General features: G+C 34.9%; 1 protein-coding gene across 1 annotated transcript in view; it reads right to left on the bottom strand.

Moving 5' to 3' along the window:
- The window catches only part of LURAP1L (leucine rich adaptor protein 1 like), a 47,299-nt gene that overhangs the window by 15,711 nt on the left and 10,392 nt on the right, over window positions 1-21,196 (bottom strand). The window lies entirely within an intron of this gene.

Genomic DNA, 21,196 nt, shown 5'->3' with positions numbered 1-21,196 from the left:
TCTTTGACAAATGTTCCCTCTATATTTGTGTGATAGTCATGTTTTTCAACTTTTTTAAAAAATTGTATTTTGACAGATTTGAAGGTCACCCTAAGGATGCATAGTGTGCTCGCATGCTAGAGCTATTACGCAAACTTGCCTAAGAAACTCCTGGAGTGAATCACAAATAGCAATAGAACTTTCCCTTTTGGACTGTCAGATGTGTCTTCTGATTCTGTTTTTCTTTTCTTTTCTTTTTTACTGGTTTGTTTCATTGTTGCTCCTGATCTTGGCCAGGAAGTTTCACATTTGTTTAACTTATTGTCTAGGATTATGTCCATTTTCACAACTGATACTGGACCACAAGGTTGGGCTTAATTATGTAATCAAGAGAACCCTCATGTATAAAAGATGTGTATACAACAGCCAGTTCCAGAGACTAGTAGGTACTGAATAACTAGGTGAGTAGAGGTCACATAACCTATAAATTGTTCTCCCTTTGAGATGACAATAATTAGCAATCTGGTTTCATGACAAGATCACTTGGTAACCTATATTAGGATGATGAGAATATATTCTGTGTTGAGTGGTAGAAGAAAGAATATGGTTAGTTGTTGTATATTTTTGTGTGTCTATTTGTCTGCTTAAATCCATAAAGAAAATGTTCATTTTCCACTGAAAAGGAGAATAACCATTGACACTGTGTGTCTTTTGCTTGAGGTTGTGGAACTGAATTTCAAGTCCTGTAGGTGGTTGTGTATTTAACTGAGAAAAACCTTTTACCACTATTTAGCATATTTACTATTTATATGTGCATATAACTATTTATCATAATAAGAATATGAAGTATTTTCTTCTAGGATATACCAATAAATTAAATTACAATGTATCTTCAGTAAAAACAGCTTTTTCTAATTTAAGAGGCTATTAAACACTTGTACAAATTTAATAGTCCCAGAATTCTCAGAAAATAAAGAAACTGAACTCTAATATACTGAATGTTCTAGTCTTTTAAGGAAAAATAAATTTCCTCATAAAAATGCTACCTCAGAAGCATCATTAGTATGTAAGAATCAAGATGAATCTTTAGGCATATATTGGTTTGCTAATTTTAGTTAATAAAATTTTCTTTGGTCATTATGAAAAACATCATTTAAATTAATTTTTATAGTTTATATTTATTTTCTAATGAAGACACTAGTTAATCTTAAATTTGGGCACAATTTTTGGCTTATATGGGTGGTCATGGTAAATAAATGAGCATGTTTGTGTTCCAATAAAAGTATTTACAAAAACAGGTGGGCTGGATTTAGGCAGTGAGTTGCCAGGGTCCCAACCTGACAAGTATTAAAAAAGAAAAAAAAGCACTTCCTGGTTAATTTAACTCGGAATACCTTTCCTAATGAATTATTTGACTTCTGTTTCTTCCTTTAACCATCTTTCCATCTTGATGATTTCCCTCATTGAGCCAAATAAATGTTAAGCATATGCTCGTTTTATATTTGTATATTTTTACTATTAAAAAAAAAAATTTTGATAGAATCAAATTAGCAGAGGACCAGGCATGGTGGCTCACGCCTAATTCTAATGCTTGTGGAGGCTGAGGCAAGCAGATCACCTCAGGTCAGGAATTTGAGACCAGCCTGGCGAACATGGTGAAACCCCATTTCTACTAAAAATACAAAAATTAGCCAGGCGTGGTGGTGCATACCTGTAAACCCACCTACTCAGAAGGCTTAGGTAAGAGAATCACAAACCTGGGAGGCAGAGGTTGCAGTGAGCCAAGACCATGCCACTGCACTCCAGCCTGGGTGACAGAGCAAGTCTTTGTCTCAATAATAATAATAATAATAATAATAATAATAACCAGATAACAAAATAACAGAGCCACAGACAAAAATCTTATTAGAACTGATGCAAATGTAGATGGGGCCAATACGGTATAGACTATGCAGACAATACAAAAGAATTTAAAACTATGATTCTGCTGTGACAAAAGTTCCCATCAAATATCTGTCCCCAAACCTTCAACTCCTTTTTAGTCATTATTTAGCCACTTCTTGTCATTGATTTATTAGAATAAAAGACACCCTGTCGCACAGGAAAAATTCATACCCTGAACTTATTAAATACATAATTTAATACAACTATGACTAAATATGCCTTGTCTTTTCAGTGTGAATCACAATGAATTCTATGATGAAATAATAGATTTGCTCTTTATTTCTAATAGGTTTCTGTCTCAGATGACATGCGATTCAGCATATACCAAGTATTGAATATTGTGATGATGCAGTGCTAATAATTTCATGTAGCTGTTTACATGTTATTTTCCATAAATACCTTAATGATATCTCTGGCACCACAGGATATCAATGACTAAATTTTTATGCTTTATCTCTAGTCTTTAGAAATTAAAGTGTTTAAGTTGTCCTTTGGCATGCTACCGTTTTGAACAATTAAAGTATTTGAGTTAGTTTAAATGATGTTACATTTATTGAAAGAAACTTGCCTAAAATATCAATTTCCTTTTCTAATTTAGTATTCTCCTAGAATTTTAGTCTAATTAATGTAAACAATTTTACCTGGACATGTGAGAGTTTGCTCTCCTTTGAAGGTGATATAATTTATCATGTTTGTATGTATACTGATCCATTTCCAGCAGAAATAACTTACAACGAAATTTAAAACAGAGATAACAGGTGTTTTGTATTTATTTACACCTATGATGCCCTATGACTCAACTACCCATTGGCAGTATCATTTAGTGGCAATAGCAAAGAAAGCTAAAACATTGGTTTTAGTCTTGGTTCCACCAGTAACTTAACCTGTAATATAACAAGTATCCAATCTTCCCATGTCTCCATTCTCCTGTCTGTTACATAAGAATATTGGGGATCATCTTCAAAATTCCTTTCAGCCTGAAAATGTCTTGCTTCTCTGATATAGCATGTTAGAAGTGATAGGAAATTTTTCAAGATATAGGAAAAAGAAACACATTGGTGACAATGAAATATAAAGACAAGTGACAAAGAGGTGGTAAGCATGAACACTTCCAGTGCAGTGGTTGTATCCTACCCAATAAGCCCAGTTTCTAAAGTGGCACATGGAAAAGCAATAAACACGCTGAATGAAGAAATGGATGACAGAGGAAGAACAGGTACAGACAGCAGAGAGTAAGCATGGATTCATTTTTGTTAGGAAAAGAAGACATCTGTCAGTCAGATGGGTGTGGGTGATCCATGCCAAGAAGGACATTTCAATTTGAATCTGGAATGAGAGAAATAAGCAAAGGCTCAGAGATGAAAATGTTCATTTTGTGCTAATAAAGTGACAAGACAACCAGGGGAACAGGTGGTGGTAGAGGAAAAGTAGAAAGGTAATTTGGAGGCATTTATGGAGGATCTGGAATATTGAGCAACGATAACCCTGAGAGATGCTGTGACAGTTCATTCCACAGAAAAGCTCAACACATTATCCCAAACAGAGGCACTTGACAGGAGTTTTAACCCACTTCTGTGCTGCAGGTTACTGACTGCATTAATCTGCTCTCATGTTGCTGTAAAGAAATACTGGGGACTGGGTAATTTGTAAAGAAAAGTAGTTTAATTGGATCATGGTTCTGAAAGCTGCACAGGAAGCTGATGCTGGCATCTGCTCAGCTTCTGGAGAGGCCTCAGGAAAGTTTCTGTCATGGAGGAAGGCAAAAGGAGAGCTAGCATTTCACATGGCCAGAGCAGAAGGAAGAGGGTTGGGGATGTGCCACATACTTTTAAATGACCAGATCTCAGGAGAACTCACTAATCCAATGACAGCATCAAGGAGAGTGATGTTAAACCATGAGGAACCACCCCCATGATTCTATCACCTCCCACCAGGCCCAACCTCCACCACTGGCGATTAATACAGAACATGAGACTTGGTTGGGGACACAGATCCAAACAATATCACTGACTTTGAGCTGACCTCAAAATAGCTTAGAGGCTTTATTAGCATCTCAGGCCTATTCTTTAGTGTGGGTAAAATGTACTAATAACAACAAAGGAAGTTAAAGAAAAAATAATTTGGCTGTGTAGGGAAATTATATAAAACTACCGCTTAGACTGACACCAGGACAACTTTATCATGTGTATCTCTTTCTGGAATGGAGGCTAACTCTTCCAGTACTCAAACTACTTCATTCTCCTGAATCCAGAGTGACAGATTCACTCTCAGAAGGAAATGGGCTGGGAATTCACAAAGAGTTAATTTGTATATGTGAATCATGGATGCTTTCCATGTTTCAATCAGAGGCAATGAAGTGCTTTTCAAATATATGACCCAGAAAAATTCAGAGGGCTTGATCTCCTATTTCCTCCCTATAAATCCAGTATTACAGTTACTAAAATTCCCATGACAAATATGTTCTTCCTCTTTTGTTTTGACTTATTCTCCCTTTTTGGAACATTGTTAAATTTCCCTGAAGTCTGTGTTTATCCCCTTTAAAAAGAATGAACATAAAAGAAGTTTGTCACATGACTTTCAAATGCAATAAAACTCATTCTCAAGTTTAATTCCTGAATATACTGTTTTAAATTTATCCATTTGTCCATTTAAAAAAGTTCATAAAGCAATATTTCCTTTTTAAATTGTAGTCTTACAGCAGTTTAATGAAATTGATCTAATAAAAACTTATTAAAGTAATAGATGGTTTGAGAAATCATGTTTCCCTTTAGAAAATACACACATACATGCATACATATACATGCTACATATATACATAGCCTGGAGCTCCATAATAAGGAACTGGGGTATGGATTCCTAAGATGTATTTCTCTAATTCCTCATTCACAACTTCACCATGAGCAAGTTTCTTAACAGCTTTAGCCATCTTTAATATACTTAACCACATTTAATATAATATCCTAATGCTAGACTTCTTTGGAGAGATACAGCTAAGCTCCATTAGTTATAGCTTGCGGAGTAGTTGGATGTTCTTGGATGAATGGTGCCATGGGAAATAGCAATATAATTGCTACAATTAAGAGGCCACATTCTCTGCTTATACAATTCACTGGGAAATTATTTTTGCACCAAAGGTAATAATTTTGATTTTTATCATTATGTAAAAGCCCTAAATATTTTCAGTTGCTTTTACACCTAGGTATCATAATTAACATTATGCCTAGTCAAAATTAGATAGGTCTTTCAGTTAAGCAAATATAACCCTGAGAGATGCTGTGACCGTTCATTCCATAAAAAACTTGCCACATTATCCTAAACAGAAGCACTTGACAGGAGCTTTAGCTCACTGCTGTGCTGCAGGTTACTAAGTATATTAGTCGGTTCTCACATTGGTATAAAGAAATACCTGAGACGGGGTAATTTATTTAAATAAAAAAAAAAAAAAAAGAGTTTCGTTCAGCTTATGGTTCCGAAGGCTATATAGGAAGCATGATGCTGGCATCTGCTCAGCTTGTGGGGAGGCCTCAGGAAACTTACAATCATGGCAGAAGGTGATGATTTGAGCTCATTAAGAGATACTATCATACAGTCATTATTTCTTTTCTATTGTGGAAATTACTAGATTATCAAATACTCAGATACTCTTGAACGATTCTTGCTCAGAAATATAAATTCAACAAATGAGTAATAGATTTTTTTCTTTCTGATTCAATATGTTTTTTGTTTTGCTAAACTCCTATGAAGTTCCCAATGTAATGAAGACAGTTTGGTAAATGGTATTCCAGTCAGTTGGACACCCTATAAAAAGTCTTGGATCTCAGATGACTGGGGTTGATATGTTATTCTTATATTAATTAGCTCTTGGATTTTTGTCAGTTGGTTATGTTACTTAACATTTTCTCTATACCAATTTTCTAATCCAAAAAGTGGTATATATTATGTACATGACAAGGCAATGCAGTTGGGAAAACTGCATAAGATAACATATGCATGTAGCATAAAGCCTCACTAGACAGTGCTTAATAAAATTCAGTTATCTCCTCTACTTTTAAATTGACATAATATAGGTCAAAGGGTACAAAGTTATAGCTCTGTTGGATGAATAGGTCTAGGAATCTAATGCACAGCATGAGGACTATAGTTAATAATACTGTATTGCATTCTGAAAATTTACTGAGAGTAGGTTTTAGGCGCTACTACCCCAAAAAGAGAATGTAAAAGTTAACTATATGAGATAATAGGTTAATTCATTCGACGGTAGTAACCAGTAACCATTTCCCTATGTATACCAAAAGATTATGCTGTATAAATAAATACATAGAGTATATACCATAAAATAAAATGGGATTTTTTTTTTTTTTTTTTTGAGACAGAGTCTCACTCTGTCACTCAGGCTGGAGTGCAGTGGCGTGATCGTGATCTCAGCTCAATGCAAGCTCCACCTCCCAGGTTCACACCATTCTCCTGGCTCAGCCTCCCAAATAGCTGGAGCTACAGATGCCCGCCACCACGCCTGGCTAATTTTTTGTATTTTTAGTAGAGATGGGGTTTCACTGTGTTAGCCAGGATGGTCTCGATCTCCTGACCTCGTGATCTGCCCACCTCGGCCTCCCAAAGTGCTGGTATTACAGGCGTGAGCCACTGCATCCAGCCTAATTTTTTAAAATGTCTTCCACATTCAAGGATGTAGAAATATAATGTAATCAAGTAGGTTAATTAAGCTGACAATTTGTTTTCAGTAATGATCTGGTTGTTCTCTTTTTCAAAATGATTATTTATATATGGTTTTAGAGTACAAAACCTGCCCAATACACATTAATTTAATTTTTATTTTAAAAAAAGTCATTTAAATCTAAGTATCATTGATATTACATGTATTGTTCTGAAAAATTACATGTGTGCATTGAAAAACTGGGCTGATAAATGCGTAAGTTATGATTTCCATGCCACAATGAAAATATACCCTAAAGACAGACAGAGGAATTGCAGATTTCTAGTGCTAAAAGAAACCATAGTTAATTTTGGAGTCAGAGTACCGCATTCTATGATACGTAAGTGGACACAAGCTCGATGACTTGGCCAAAATTGTATCACCACTTAGTGCTAGAAATGGGACAAATATCTTGATCTTCTGATTCTAATTCCCTTTTTTCCACAATACTAAAGAATAGAAAAATATTTTTATTATGGTCTGTTCAGTGTAGTATTGGCCTTTCATATTCTGTGAACATTTTCTAATGACAGTTTAGGACTGGATTTAAAAAAAGAATAATCTTTTTCAAGAAAGAAGCAATTCTGCAACTGAAGTTAAACAGGCACTGACCTGCATGAGCATTCATGAATGATTCTATCCTATTATATTTGATATCATAGTCACTTGGATGTAAAATCAACAAATATTTGCAAGCAAGGGTCACGTGCACATTTTGCTGATACAGAAATACAACCATGGAGGTGCTACAATTACCTAAAAGTCATGTACTAATTCACAAAAGTATTTATGATTTCTATTCTTATTCTCCTGTATTCCTTATATCTGATAATGACTATGGCCAGATTAAATAGTTTACAAAAAGCTGTTCTCTCCTACCACAAATTAGCATAAATTTGATGTTAATTCATCACTTCTAGCTTTGAAGGATCACAAATGAGGGTGATAAAAGCAGATGCCTAGCATATGGCAACAGATGGGTCACCACATTTAAGAAAAGCTACTGGGAATAGCTTGGTTTACTTTTCTCAGTTCTTACTACAAAAGGTGAAAAGAATGGAGAAGAAAACAATCTAGGCAATGCAGACTTAATTGACTCCTAATTGTCCTTCAGTTTTAAAATGTGCTGTTAAAATACATAACTTGTAGTTTGCTAGCATGTTTCATGTCATAGTGTTGTCCATAGCCAGGTAGAAATATTCATAAAAAAGGATTCGACCAACTATAGGTAGGATTGTACAATACTCACTGGCAAAATATTGTCTGCTGGTGGCCAGAATTATTGAAGCAGATGAGATGATGAATTCATCGGGACATGTCCAGACGGCCAGCTTTATAATATCAAGTTTTATTATTCTTGCTCAGATGCTGCCCTATCTTAATATTACACTTAAAATTTTACCTATGAAGCAGTTACAATTTTATATTAAATTATACATGCTTTTATTGTAAACTAGAAATAAAAATGATGCTTATGTTAAAACTTTGATTCAATACCCATAAAACACTGCAGAGATATCTTAAGATCAAATGCTTGCCCCATGAACTAGCATCTAAATTACTGTTCATTTTTAGGGAATATTTCATTATCTATTTGAAGTTGGTTCCGTAAATATAATTCATAAACTCAGAAGATAAAAAAGAAAACAAAAAGAATTTATATTCAAATACACGTGAAACTAAGTAATAGCTGGATTTTATTGGATATAACTGTGTGCCCTATAATTAGCAAAGATAATGTCAAATTATATGTTTTCCCTTGGATATGAATTTGTTAAAAAAAAGAAAACTCTGTTGGGTTTATTTCATATTTCTCTATTAAAGCAAATACGTAATTCTTACATAAAATCCTTAGAGAACTTTCTGAAGTTAAAATAAAATCCAAAAGCTTTTCCTAGGTTTTAATACAGATAAAAAAACAAAGTTACAATAATAAAAGCTCAAACTTTTGCTCAAACTATTACTAGAATTTGAGATACTTTTCTACTAATAATGAAAATCCTGGTGGATGCAGGTTAAAAAATACAGTCCATATTTTATAATACCTATCCCACACCCAAAGTTGTAAAAAGGTGTTTTTTTCTTCTCCAGTGTCTGTCATCTGATTCAGAAATATAATTTTTTAGCTAGATAAAACTTGGCATTGGTACCTCCTAACGTTTTGTATGTGCTGCTTTTATAAAGTAATCGCAGTGTGATTCCTATTGTCACTCTTCAACCATAGCAGTAGTGTCTTTCTAGGCTGGTTTTGTAGTTATCAGAGTTCCCTGCTCAGGAAGTAGGATAAGGAGCAGTGGGTGGTGATGTATTGCATTCTAGGAAATAAGTATAGTTTCCATAAGTAAAGCTCTTGGTGGATCACATAAATAGGAAGAGTCCTGGTAGCAATGAATTTCAGAGGCAATGAGGGTTTTGGCTGTTGATAATATGTATGTTGTTTATCTTATTGCTTTTGTTTGATAATCCCATGCAGAAATTTTTAACCCATGTTGACTTTCACAGTGACAAGAAAGAACCCCAATGATAATAATAATAGCATAAACAATAACTTCTAGCCTTTAATAAAGCACAAGTGCCAGGTACAATGACAGATACTTTAAATACTTCCACCCACCCCACCAAATCTTACTCAAACCTTAAATGGTAGAAATGATTATCTTCAAACTGCAATTTGAAGATAACTTACTCAAGCAAGTTACTCAAGTAACTTACTAAAGTCATACAACTAGAAAGTGAAGGGGCTGGGATTCAGGCCTAGATTTACTTGGCTCTGAAGTTCACATGCTTAACCTGCTTCCTCACCCCTATGTGAGAGCTCAGTAAATACAGCATTATGCACTCTTTTTAAAAAACTACTAGACTATTCAGTTGACAAAAAATAAATAAATCAAGAATTGCAAAATTATATCGTAAAAGGAACGAGGTATATTCCCCCAGCTTATAAATTATTACAGAAATAACCTGAAATATGGAAAAGCACATCACAACAAAAGCATAAAAAACAAGTTAAATATCCAGTATTAGAGAAATGCACATAAAATAGAATATTTTCCAGGAAATACAAATGAAGTTTAGAAAAATAACACAGGAAAGGGTTTATAACACAATGTCAAGCAAAGAAGGAGGCACTAAAAATGATACAAGTTATAAATTATAATTTCAACAATGCAGAAAATTACAGAAGATAAACACTTCAATAAAATTTTAAAAATGGCAACAAAAATGGCCTCTGGATAACTCAATGGTGTTTTTGTCACTCTTCTTTATGTTTTATGTACTAAAATATTTATCAGGAGTGTACATTACATTTCAAAAGAAAAGATCTTTAATTATAAAATGAAACCATCATGAACATACAGAATTATACAAATGGGAAATCATAGATAAATGTTTTTTGGATGATTAAAACATTTAAATATTTGTTTAGAAAACTTCAACATAGTTACAAAGGTCACAAGCATCCATGATTAATTTATTGAGAGGACACTATGAAATCATAAAAATCTGTGTAATTGTTGAACTGTATCTGATAGGAAGAAAACAAACTTTTAAAAATATTTATTTATCTTATACTAGTATAATCTTTTCACTTTCTTTCTATTCTTGTTCCAAAAATATTTTTGTCATTTTTAATTTTACTGCATATTTTCATTCCTCAGTAATCAACACTGTGCTTTCTTGTTCGTGACTATTCCAAAAGCACAGCATCCCTTAATGATCCCATAATACAAAAAACACATGGAGACTATTTGGATCTCAAGAAGAGAATTGTAAGAAAAAAATAGAGTAAGTGTGCAAAAATACAAGACAACTTTCATTGTATCACTTCCCTAACGTAATAACTACAAGTGGTCATGTTGCCTTTCAAACCATATTCAAACTTCTTAGCTTGGCATTCAGTACTCTTTATTAATTAAGCTTATTTTACCTTTTCAATCTTGTTTTTATTAACTCCAACATAACCATCACAACTGTCTCAATCTCACTGTGGTTTCCTAGACAATCCATGCTTATCACTACCTTATTACCACCACCTACAGCTATCCTATTTCTCTAATCACTTCCTTGAAGGAAGATTTTTCTAGAAGGAATTTCTCAAAGAAGGAAATTTCTAGATCATTAATTAATTTATTATTAATACATTATTAATTTGTTCCTCCAATACTGACCTCTTACACTCAGCTAAACTTTAAAGATGGAATGAACTGGACTTGGTTCTAGCCATGAAAGAACTGATAGTCTAGTAAGATATATACAGTAATCAGTGGTGTGACCTGAAGGATAACAAGTTAAAGTTAACTACAAGAAGTATAGGAAATAGGAGTGGGACAGGAAGAAAGACCCAGGCAAAAGCAACATCATCTACAAATGTTAAGGGGCAAAAGTGCATAGGGCAAGTCTGAGAAACTGAGATGGGGCTTAGGTTGTAAATTGAGAAGCAATTGACCAGCTTCCCCAGCATAGCATTAAATGACTAGGTTTCATATCAAAATCATTTGTTTTTACAGACCATGGGACCTCTGAGATTAAACAAGAGTTTTCCATACCATGGAGGTTAAATTCCTTTAGTAGCAACCTCATACTTTACTTAACTGATTGATAAGTAAGTAACCTGAAATACATATCTTCCACATCATCTGTATTACTGCTGGGGCTATCACAAGAATGGAATATAGCTGATGTCTAAAAATATATCTTTAGTTACTTCATGCCTATCACACAAACACTTCTGGAAGCAGAGATGGGGAGTAATATCCAAAGTGTGGACATTTACATAGCTAAATGGTGTGCAGCTGAGTTTCCATCTGTCTCAATTGCTCAACAAGGAGTGAGGATTTGGAAATGTGTATATTTGCTATAGATTTGCATCATCGGTGTTTAATTGTAGCAAACAAGATTTTTGGCTGAGGCAAAAGTAATTTCATGTGTAAGGTCACAGAGATGGCAAATGATTTTTGTTAGATTCATTTCCAAGTGTATGAACCGATCTGACATTCTCAGCATATACTTAACTTATTTTATTTGTTCTCAGAAGAGTTAATACACTTGAGTAGTTCCAAGTTTTGTTTACAAAAGGACACTGGGGAATTTACATGTAGAGGGTACGTTTTTCAAGTTATTTGATCTTGTTGACACAAAATCAACTTGATGTTAAAAAAAAAAAAAAAGTAACAGAATTGGGTGAAATCCAAATAGAATCCATTTGTCTTAAGACCGAAAGCAAACAAAAGTGACCCAACATTTACTGTTATGAAATTACTGAGCATTCTCAGTAATGATGTTTGGACTTTCGGAATTAAAGTATACATGGAAATACATTTTCTCTATTTATATTGGCTGCTGCATGGCACCCAGAACAACCAGTTTAGGAAGTGGGAAAGCTGCCTTTGTTTTTGTCCACTGTGAATCACTCAGTCTCTGTATCTCCATTTTAAACTCAACAATGTGGACATTTGATATTGCTCCTAGGAGGCTTAATTAATGGTTAATGGTTTTGACTCTAACAATAATCATTTCAACAGACTTGTTTATTAATGCCAATAACAAGTTTGTGCTATAATTATTTAAAAGCCTCTAACACAGAAAGCGGCATCCATTTTTTGAATTAAGCCTTGTTATTTACTTATTGACTACTAATGACCATATTTTGAGCTCATTTTATTTATTAATTAAATCAAAATGTTTGAGCAGTTCCATTTTGTGCAGGCACCACTCTTCAAAGCATGGTGGTTTTCCATCTTTGGTAAGTAAAGCTACCATTCACTAAAGAGATTTCTTTGTACTATGACTAGATGGGATACCGTTTGAAGCAGCTTTTCACTGTCTTTAGCGTAATGCACAATGTTCATTAAGATCTTCTCAAAATTTTTGAACATATCATGTATGAATCCCCATTAAGATTTCAACTTCGAGTGGAAATAGTCAATTGCTTCACTGAATATGTTTTCCACCTTTTACAAAATTAGTCTCTTATAATCCCACTTGTATATGTAAAATGTGACATTGTTGGAAAGGAGGGCAATAAAAAAAAACAACACGGCTGTTGAGTAACCAAACAAGTCCAAAAAATGCCTAGCATTTTTTGCTAGGAAAGACAGGACATGCATCAGTCTAATTCTATAAGGTTAAGTCATGGACAACAAATAGAAGTACACTGATAAGTATCAACTTCATTAAGTGATAACCAAAATCATATCAAAACAGACAGTTATCTAAGAAAATAGTTGTTTTATATTAAACATATTGGTATAGAAAAATCTAGATTTCATTTCCCTGTGGTGTAAGATTACCCTGAAGCAGAATGCATATTGGTAAGATGGAATGGTAACTTTATTTTATAATGTCTCAGGCTACTGAAGGATGATAATTGGAGGGAGGGGGATGAGACAGAGTAGGGGAAATTTCAAGATCTACTTCTAAATCCTTATAAGTTTGACCCCTACTAAGGTAACATGCAATATGGGTTAATCAGCATGAGCCCAGTGACTACCAAAATAGTCCTTGTCATATTCTAGTTCATTTTTCCCCATGGACAAAAACACATATATAGAGAAGACCAAAAATCTCTTAGTTATTCTAAGTTTCTTCTCGCATAATTATAATGGCATCTTCAAACTAATTTTTAGAAACTTCCAAATAAGGAATAATTGGAACTAGTACTACATTACAAAGCAAACACAAAAGCAAATTTAAAAAGAAGCACAAATATAAATGGTAAAATTCTGTTTCATTTCTCTGGGTTGTCAGGGTCAGGATTCCTGAAAAACACGAATCATAGCCAGATTCAAGAAATAACAAGTGGATATTTTTCAACAGTCAATTTAATATGTGGATTTCACTACTAAATATAATCCCCAAAAAGAGTTTGTATGAGTTTTAAAAAATTAAATCCAATGTAGTTTATGGTAATAGTGATAGCATAGTTTGATTCTTTACTTCCTTGACCAAGCAACTGTAACATCAGGGAGAAGGCCATTATTAATAGACACATTTATTGGACAAATACTCTATCCTAGCAAATATATGCTGCAAATGTTGTATTTAAATGTATGCTGCAAATGTTACATTCATTATTTAATCATTGTACTCTCATAACTTCAGGACTGAGGAAAGAAGATGGCACACATCAAAGTGCTTTGTACACTATGCAAAATATGTGCAATGCAAAATAAAGTCTCACAGGAGAAATCTTTTTTTTTAGACAAAAGTGCTAAGAAATTATTTCTTTTTCCTGTGTCTTTCATTCTCATTTTCCTCTTCTAACAAAACTGGTTCTCAGAATTCTTGCTTCCATACAGCTCTTGCAAGGCAATTGTTCTGTTACTTCATCTAACACCAAAATATACCCACTAAACACGATGTATGGTCCCAAAACTCCCAGCTACTATTTTATATTTTCATATGAATCAGAAGTTCTGGCTGAAAAGATGACTTTGTGAGAACTGAATTTCTGGCATTAAGCCAATAATAGAAAGGTGAGAAATTAAGGGCATGTTCTTCTAATCAACCCTCCTATGCTTCAGGCAGACCCACTTGTATTATCTAAGTGAATGCTGGCCTCAGGTATGTTTCTGATTTATAGGAGGTGACCACTTGCAGAGCTCTGTTGAAAAATATTCCTAGGACGGGTCTGAAGTCGGCAGAAAAAAAGTGACATAAGTCATTAATTGTTTCATTAATTGTGTGACAACAGTGTACACAGGATGGAAGAAGGACATTTATACCCCACAACTGTTCTTTTGGAGGAGAATGCTCACTGAAGTATTTTGAGGAAGAGTGATATCATGTGCAAAACTCTTAAGAAAGTTGAAAAATGTTTAAGAAAACGTGTGTGTGTGTGTGTGTGTGTGCGCGCGCGCATAAAAAGAAGGGAGGAGGGCAGGAGAGACAGAGGAGAGAGGAGGGAGGGGGAGAATGAGAAGGGGAAATGTAAAGTGTTTACATTTGGGGGAATCTGGGTAAGGGATACATCGTGATTTTTGGTACTCTTTTGCAGTTTTTACATAAAATCTGGAATTATTTCAAAACAAAAAATGTAAAATTCCTGCCACTTAGTAGGAAATCCTCCTCTGGATGATATAAATAAAAAATACTGAGATTAAACCAGCAATATTGTATGTACTGTAGCTTCTTGCAAGGTGGTAAAACGGATGCCTTTGGGAAAATGGGTATTTGAAAAGTTCATGTAGAGACAAAAAATTCTAGGGGGAAACCCACACAGCTGCTGGTTTGGTTGCAACATTAGAATATGTGGTAGCCATTTTTCGTATTTTGGATCTGTTTTCAAATCACACAGAGAAAAACAGGTTGATTCCTTAAAATTCATTCTAATTCTAGAATCCTATAATGAACACTCAAGAAACCTAATCTTCCTCATTCCATTCATCCATCTTACCTATGTGAACACTACTGATGTCATGCTTACTATAAGCTTGCTAACAACTGCTTCAAACACCGCAGGTACAATGTGCCCAAGTCACATTTCAATCAAAAGTTGCCAAGTCTATACTGAGGGCTGTGCCAAGGATAGTCAGGGAATTAATGCCCTAGTGATTAATGCTACTTAGGTAATAAATCAGGCTACCAAATTAAATGCGTATTTATTTTCAGTTAAAACCACACAGACTTTACTGTTTGTCAATATGTGTAATATACAATGCTACAAATAATGTTTTGTTGTTGCTGTTGTAAGTTCTTCTGATCCTAAAACTTCAAAACCTCATTTAGAATAGTAAAAGAAGATGCCAAAAACTAACATGTGCATATTCTTTGTGGACATAGGGATGAAAAAAAAGTACTACCTTTCATTTCTATATTCTGCTAGCAGCTCTGAGAACAACGGTTCCTGAGAGTGACAATATCTGAGGAAAGAGCAGGTCCTGCAACCAATGAGAAATTCTCCTGCAGCGTTTCAAAGCAGGCAGTAAATTCTTTTCTTTTCTTTTCTCTCTTCTTTTTTCTTTTCTTTTCTTTCTTTACTGTCTTTTTTCTTTTTAGTGAATTGTTACAGTAATAGACAGGGGAAAGATATTTTAGTCTTTCTGTAACCAGGAACGTAAGTTCCAGATGACTGAGTTTAGCTGGTGAGATGCAGAGGAGGCACTGAATTTCTATGATCCACTACAGAAAAAGCAAATGTTGCTCGTGTAGTCCAAACACAAAAATTAGAAGCAGAATTAAGGAATACTTTAATTCAGAAATTAAATAAATGTGTAGTCCCTAAATAACTGGCCAGGCATTAAGGACATACAAGCATTGATTAGTCACAGTTCTGCCCTAAGGTGATTATGGTGCAGGAGAAAAAGATAGTGAGCAATATTATTAACCAAGATAAGAGAAAGAGCCTAAAATTTGGCACAATAGGAAAATGATAGATGAAGTCATGTATAGAGAATTTTGTCCACAGACTTTCACTCTTTGGAAATCTTTAGCCCCAGAGACTTATAAATATTTTTAAAAAATAACATGACTTAACCACAGAAAGATTTTTGTCAATGCATAAAATTTACTTTATCATATGTCATTAAGTTTTACAATGTGACTAAAATCACAAATCTAAGTGATAAAATTAAGCCACTTGGTGGCTTCTCATGTATTATTATTTATTTGCAATACAATTTTATCACCCATTAAAAAATTGTATAAGACTAAAGTATGGTCTCAGATTCTTGCCCATGGTTCCTGCATAATCCTAAAAAGGGCTTTATCTGTAGTCCTAATTTATTTGTAATCTTTTCCGCTGTCTGGGAAAGGACTACTGTTTTTTTCTAAAAATCTATATGAACATCTATCTGAGTCCTATTTTATTCACCTATTTCTGGTAAGAAGCGTAAGGCTCCTATATGCCCTATGAAGAAACTGTAGAATGGTTTGTAAATATTTCTTAAAGTAGTTGTCAACTCCCTTGCCTTCCGATAGACCTGTCCATATAGCATTAGCCAATATGACTAAAATCATAAAGAGCCAGTTAGTTATTAATTCACCTGATTCTATAGAGAGAGGACACTCCAAACCTTAAATGGCCAATTCTTACTTGGGCACTAATCACTCCAGGTGCTGCATCTGTGCAGGGGCACTCAATACCAAATTTAGGGACTCCGATGTAGCATGTTCAGGAAAACAAGTTATTTGTATATTGTCATTCACCCTTCTATGAAATAAGATAAAAGGAAGAAAGAGAAAGGGTGGAAAAAATCTAGTCTCATCTTTTCCTGAGCCAAAGAGATAAACCACTAATCAAATGGGAAGAGCAAAAACACTAATGCTTAATAAGTAGTTACTATTTAGCAGACAGAATCTCAGCTACTTTACATATATCATCTCATTATTTAAATTAAGTGCTTAAAATCACATTGCTAGAACAACACAGAGCTGGCCGGGCGCCTGTAGTCCCAGCTACTCGGGAGGCTGAGGCAGGAGAATGGCGTAAACCCGGGAGGCGGAGCTTGCCGTGAGCTGAGATCCGGCCACTGCACTCCAGCCTGGGCCACAGAGCGAGACTCCGTCTCAAAAAAAAAAGAAAAAGAAAAAGAAAAATACAGAGCTGTGATTCCTTGAATTATACTCTACCTTATTCCACAGCCCCACTTTTTAATTTTTATTTTATCTATTTATCTATCAATAATTTTTCTTTTCTTTTTTTGGGGGGGAGTGGATGGGGAAGGCAGGATCTCACCCTCACTCTGCTGTCATCCAGCCTGGAATGCAATGGTGCAATCATGGCTCACTGTGATCTTGGCTCCCTGACTCCAGAGATCCTCCTGCCTCTGCCTCCTGAGAAGCTGGGAGTAAGGCAAATGCCACTGCACCCAGCTAATTTAAAAAAAAATTATAGATATAGGGTCTCACTTTGTTGCCCAGGCTGGTCTTGAACTGACCTCAAAATAGTTTTTCTTACGTAAGCATAATATGTACTTAGTGTAGAGAAGCTGAACAAAATAAAGGAGCTTAAGAAAAAGAAAGTAACCTATAACCCTAACCTTATCATTCTATGATATCACTGTTAACATTACAGGGTATTTCATTTGAGCTTTTTGTTCTATGCTTTATACATCCATAACCATTCTCTCTGTTCCATAAATAATTTTTACAACATAATTTTAATAGCTACAAAAATTTCTATCATATTCACATAAATAATATATTTGCCATTATTGGCCATTTAGGTCATTCCAGTTTTCTTAATTATACATTATACCAAATGTATACACTAACTACATTTTTGTACCAATTCATTATCATTTCTGTAGGATAAATTTCTACATTGTTACTGGCACCAGAATTGCCAAATTAAGGAGTATATGTTTTATTTTTATTTTTTTAAAAATATAGTGTCAGTTTACCTTTAAAGGTGCTTTTCAACGTATACTTCTAGCAGTAGTGCAGAAGAGTGCTTGTTTTTCTCCATCCTTGCCAATGCAAGGTATCGTCATTCTTTTCTCATTTTGCAACAAACACATGAAAGTCTTTTATTTTAGTCATATACATACAAACCTATAAGAAACACACTGAGCTTTTCTTTCTTTCTCTCTTTCCTTCCTTCTTCCTTCCTTCTTCCTTCCTTCCCTCCTTCCTTCCTCCTCCCTTCCTTCCCTCCTTCCCTCCTTCCTTCCTCCTTCCTCCTCCCACCCTCCCTCCCTCCCTCCTTCCTTCCTCCTTCCTCCTCCCACCCTCCCTCCCTCTCTCCCTCTCTCCCTCTCTTTCTTTCTCTCTTTTTCTCTCTCTTTCTCTCTCTCTCTCTCTCTCTCTCTTTCTCTCTCTCTTTCTTTCTTTCCTTAGTTTTGCTCTGTCACCAAAGCTGGAAAGCATTGGCACCATGTTGGGTCACTGCAGCCTCTGCCTCCTGGGTTCATGTGATTCTCCTGCTTCAGCCTCCTGAGTAGCTTGGATTACAGTCGCCCGCCACCACACCCAGCTAATTTTTGTATTTTTAGTAGAGATGGGGTTTCACCATGTTGGCCAGGCTGGTCTCGAATTCCTCACTTCTAGTGACCTACCTGCCTCAACCTCCAGAGTGCTGGGATTACAGGCGTGAGCCACTACGCCTGGCTGAACTTTCTATGTTTTTAATACCCAACAAAGTTTCCATCATGAATTATGAACCTATGACTTTGAGGCACACATGCTGAAGCATTTTTTGTCCCATGGTGAATGATTATGGAATTGTCTTTTGAGGAACAACTGGAATGCCAATTAACAAATATACTGAATAGAAGTATCTGAAAATGAAATGGTGTGCCTTGGGAGCCAGAGAAGTGCTCATTGCTGAAGAAGTTCAACCAAAAGTTGATGATCAACTGGCTAGGATGACAGTGGAGAATTTGTCTGGATAACCTCTAAAGTTTCTTTCCATGCTATGGTCCTGTGATGCTTTTGTCTGTTTCTAGAGATTACTGATTCTGTCTCTTTGCCTCATCAGCTGCAATTTTTTATACTAATAGACTAACTCTCTCTGAATTGTGTCTTTTGCAAACAATATATTCAAAGTCACAGCATTTTAAGTTGTGCTTTGAAGCCGTGTGTGTGTGTGTGTGTGTGTGTGTGTGTGTGTGCGCATAAAATCAATAGCAGAGTATTTGCTGAACCTAGAAAAATGGCTGCATCATGAACTTCTCAGAATCTCAATTTTAAAAATTAAACATACACAATTATATGTCTACAATGACAGCTAAGTTATAGATAAAACTAGATATGGTTGTATGCATTTAGAACATTTCCAGGAAGGTACACAAGACATCATAGAGTCATCTCTAGGGAATGGGAATTGGAAAGAGGAATGTGAAGAACTTTTATCTTCTACTTTAAATATTTTTGTACTCTTTGCCTGTTTTAGTAATAGTATGTATCATTTTAATAATAAGCTGTAATAGTTCACTGTTACAGATGCTTGTGTTAAAACCTTTTTATGAAATTACTAAGGTGGGCATAAACATAGCAATTTTATTCTGCTCACCAAAAATAGAGAAAAATCTGAACCTGCCAAATGAAATGATGGGTCTAATTGTAACAGTAGACAAGTAAATTCTTACCTCATTCTTGCCCTGATTCTATGCTTTCCCAGTCGTTTAACTTTCCATGGTGTGGGTCAGCAAAGAGAGGTGACATTAGTTAGTTATATATTATAGTTCTGGTTTACACATCACTCTCTCATAAGAGCCTATTTGAGAGATGTTATGTCTTTAGTTGAGGAATCAAATATTCTGATGATGTCTGATCTCTAAGAACAGAATCTGTTTTGTTATCATGAGCATCCCAGATGAGCAAATCTAAGAAGATTTTTATCATGAGTAAATTTAAGATGATTTTGAGCCATAAAGACTTAAGACTCAAGGTTTTATACACACACACACACACACATATATATATCATATATATACATGTTAGCCATTTAGTCCAATTTTTAGAGGGTTCATTAATATTATTACCAGAAAAAGAATCACTGAATTACATTAAAAAATGATATATAATTTAAGTACAGTCCAGTTTGAAGGCTTTTAATTTTTTTTTATATTGAAGAATGCAGTGTTCTGATTAAGTCAGATCTCTGTAAACAGAATCTGCTTTAGAAAACAACTATGAAATGTTTGAATAATCACTTATAAAAAATGAAGTAATTACCTTTTCTATATAATTAGTAACTAATTTGGGTTTGTATAGGAGAAGCGACAGAATAATATAAAATCTGACTAGATAAGAATTTCTTAAGCTCTGTCAGTAATTTGTTTACATTATCTAACACTCCATAGTGTCTACCTCATAAGTGGGTGAGGCATGAGAATGAAATGACCTAATACTTGAAAAGTGTTTGAAATACTATGTGTCATATTGTAATCATCTAATAAACACCAGGTAATATAAAAAATATTATGTAAAATAAGAAAAATGATATCCAAATATACCAACATTAAGTCTGTATATAAAATGCAAATATATGCAGGCAAAGACATGAAAAAAGATCTGAGACAGGTGGAGCAAGATGGCTGAATAGAACCCTCCAGCAATTGTCACCCCCAGAGAAACATCAGATTGAACAACTATCTAAACAATAAAGTACCTTCATAGGAACCAAGTATCACGTGAACGATCAGAGATCACAGTACCCAGTTTTAACATCATATCAAGGAAGAAGGCACTGAAGAGGGTAGAAAAGACTCTTATATTGCTTACACAGCCTCTCCCCCATCTCCTAGCAGTGTAGCACTGCAGAGAGAGAATATCTGTGTGCTTGAAGGAGGGAGAATACAGTGATTATGGGACTTTGCATTGGAACTCAGTGCTAACTGTCACAGTGCAAAGTCATACAGGGCAGAATTTAGCTAGCTCCCACACTAGAAGCATTCAGACTGGACGTAGCTAGAGGGGAATTTTCTATGCCAGCAGTCAGAATTTGAGTTCCGGCTAGCATCAACACTGCAGGCCAAAGTGCTCTGGGGTCATAAATAAACTTGAAAGGTAACCTAGGCCTTTCAAGAAGTAAAGTTCCCAGGCAAGTTCTGGTGCTGTGCTGGGCTCAGAGCCAGTAGACTTAGGGTGTACAGGACCTAGTGAGACATCAGCTGGGGC

Source organism: Papio anubis, chromosome 13 (genome assembly GCF_008728515.1).
Source record: "Papio anubis isolate 15944 chromosome 13, Panubis1.0, whole genome shotgun sequence".
NCBI lineage: Eukaryota > Metazoa > Chordata > Mammalia > Primates > Cercopithecidae > Papio > Papio anubis.
This window is presented reverse-complemented; position numbering and strand designations above follow the sequence as displayed.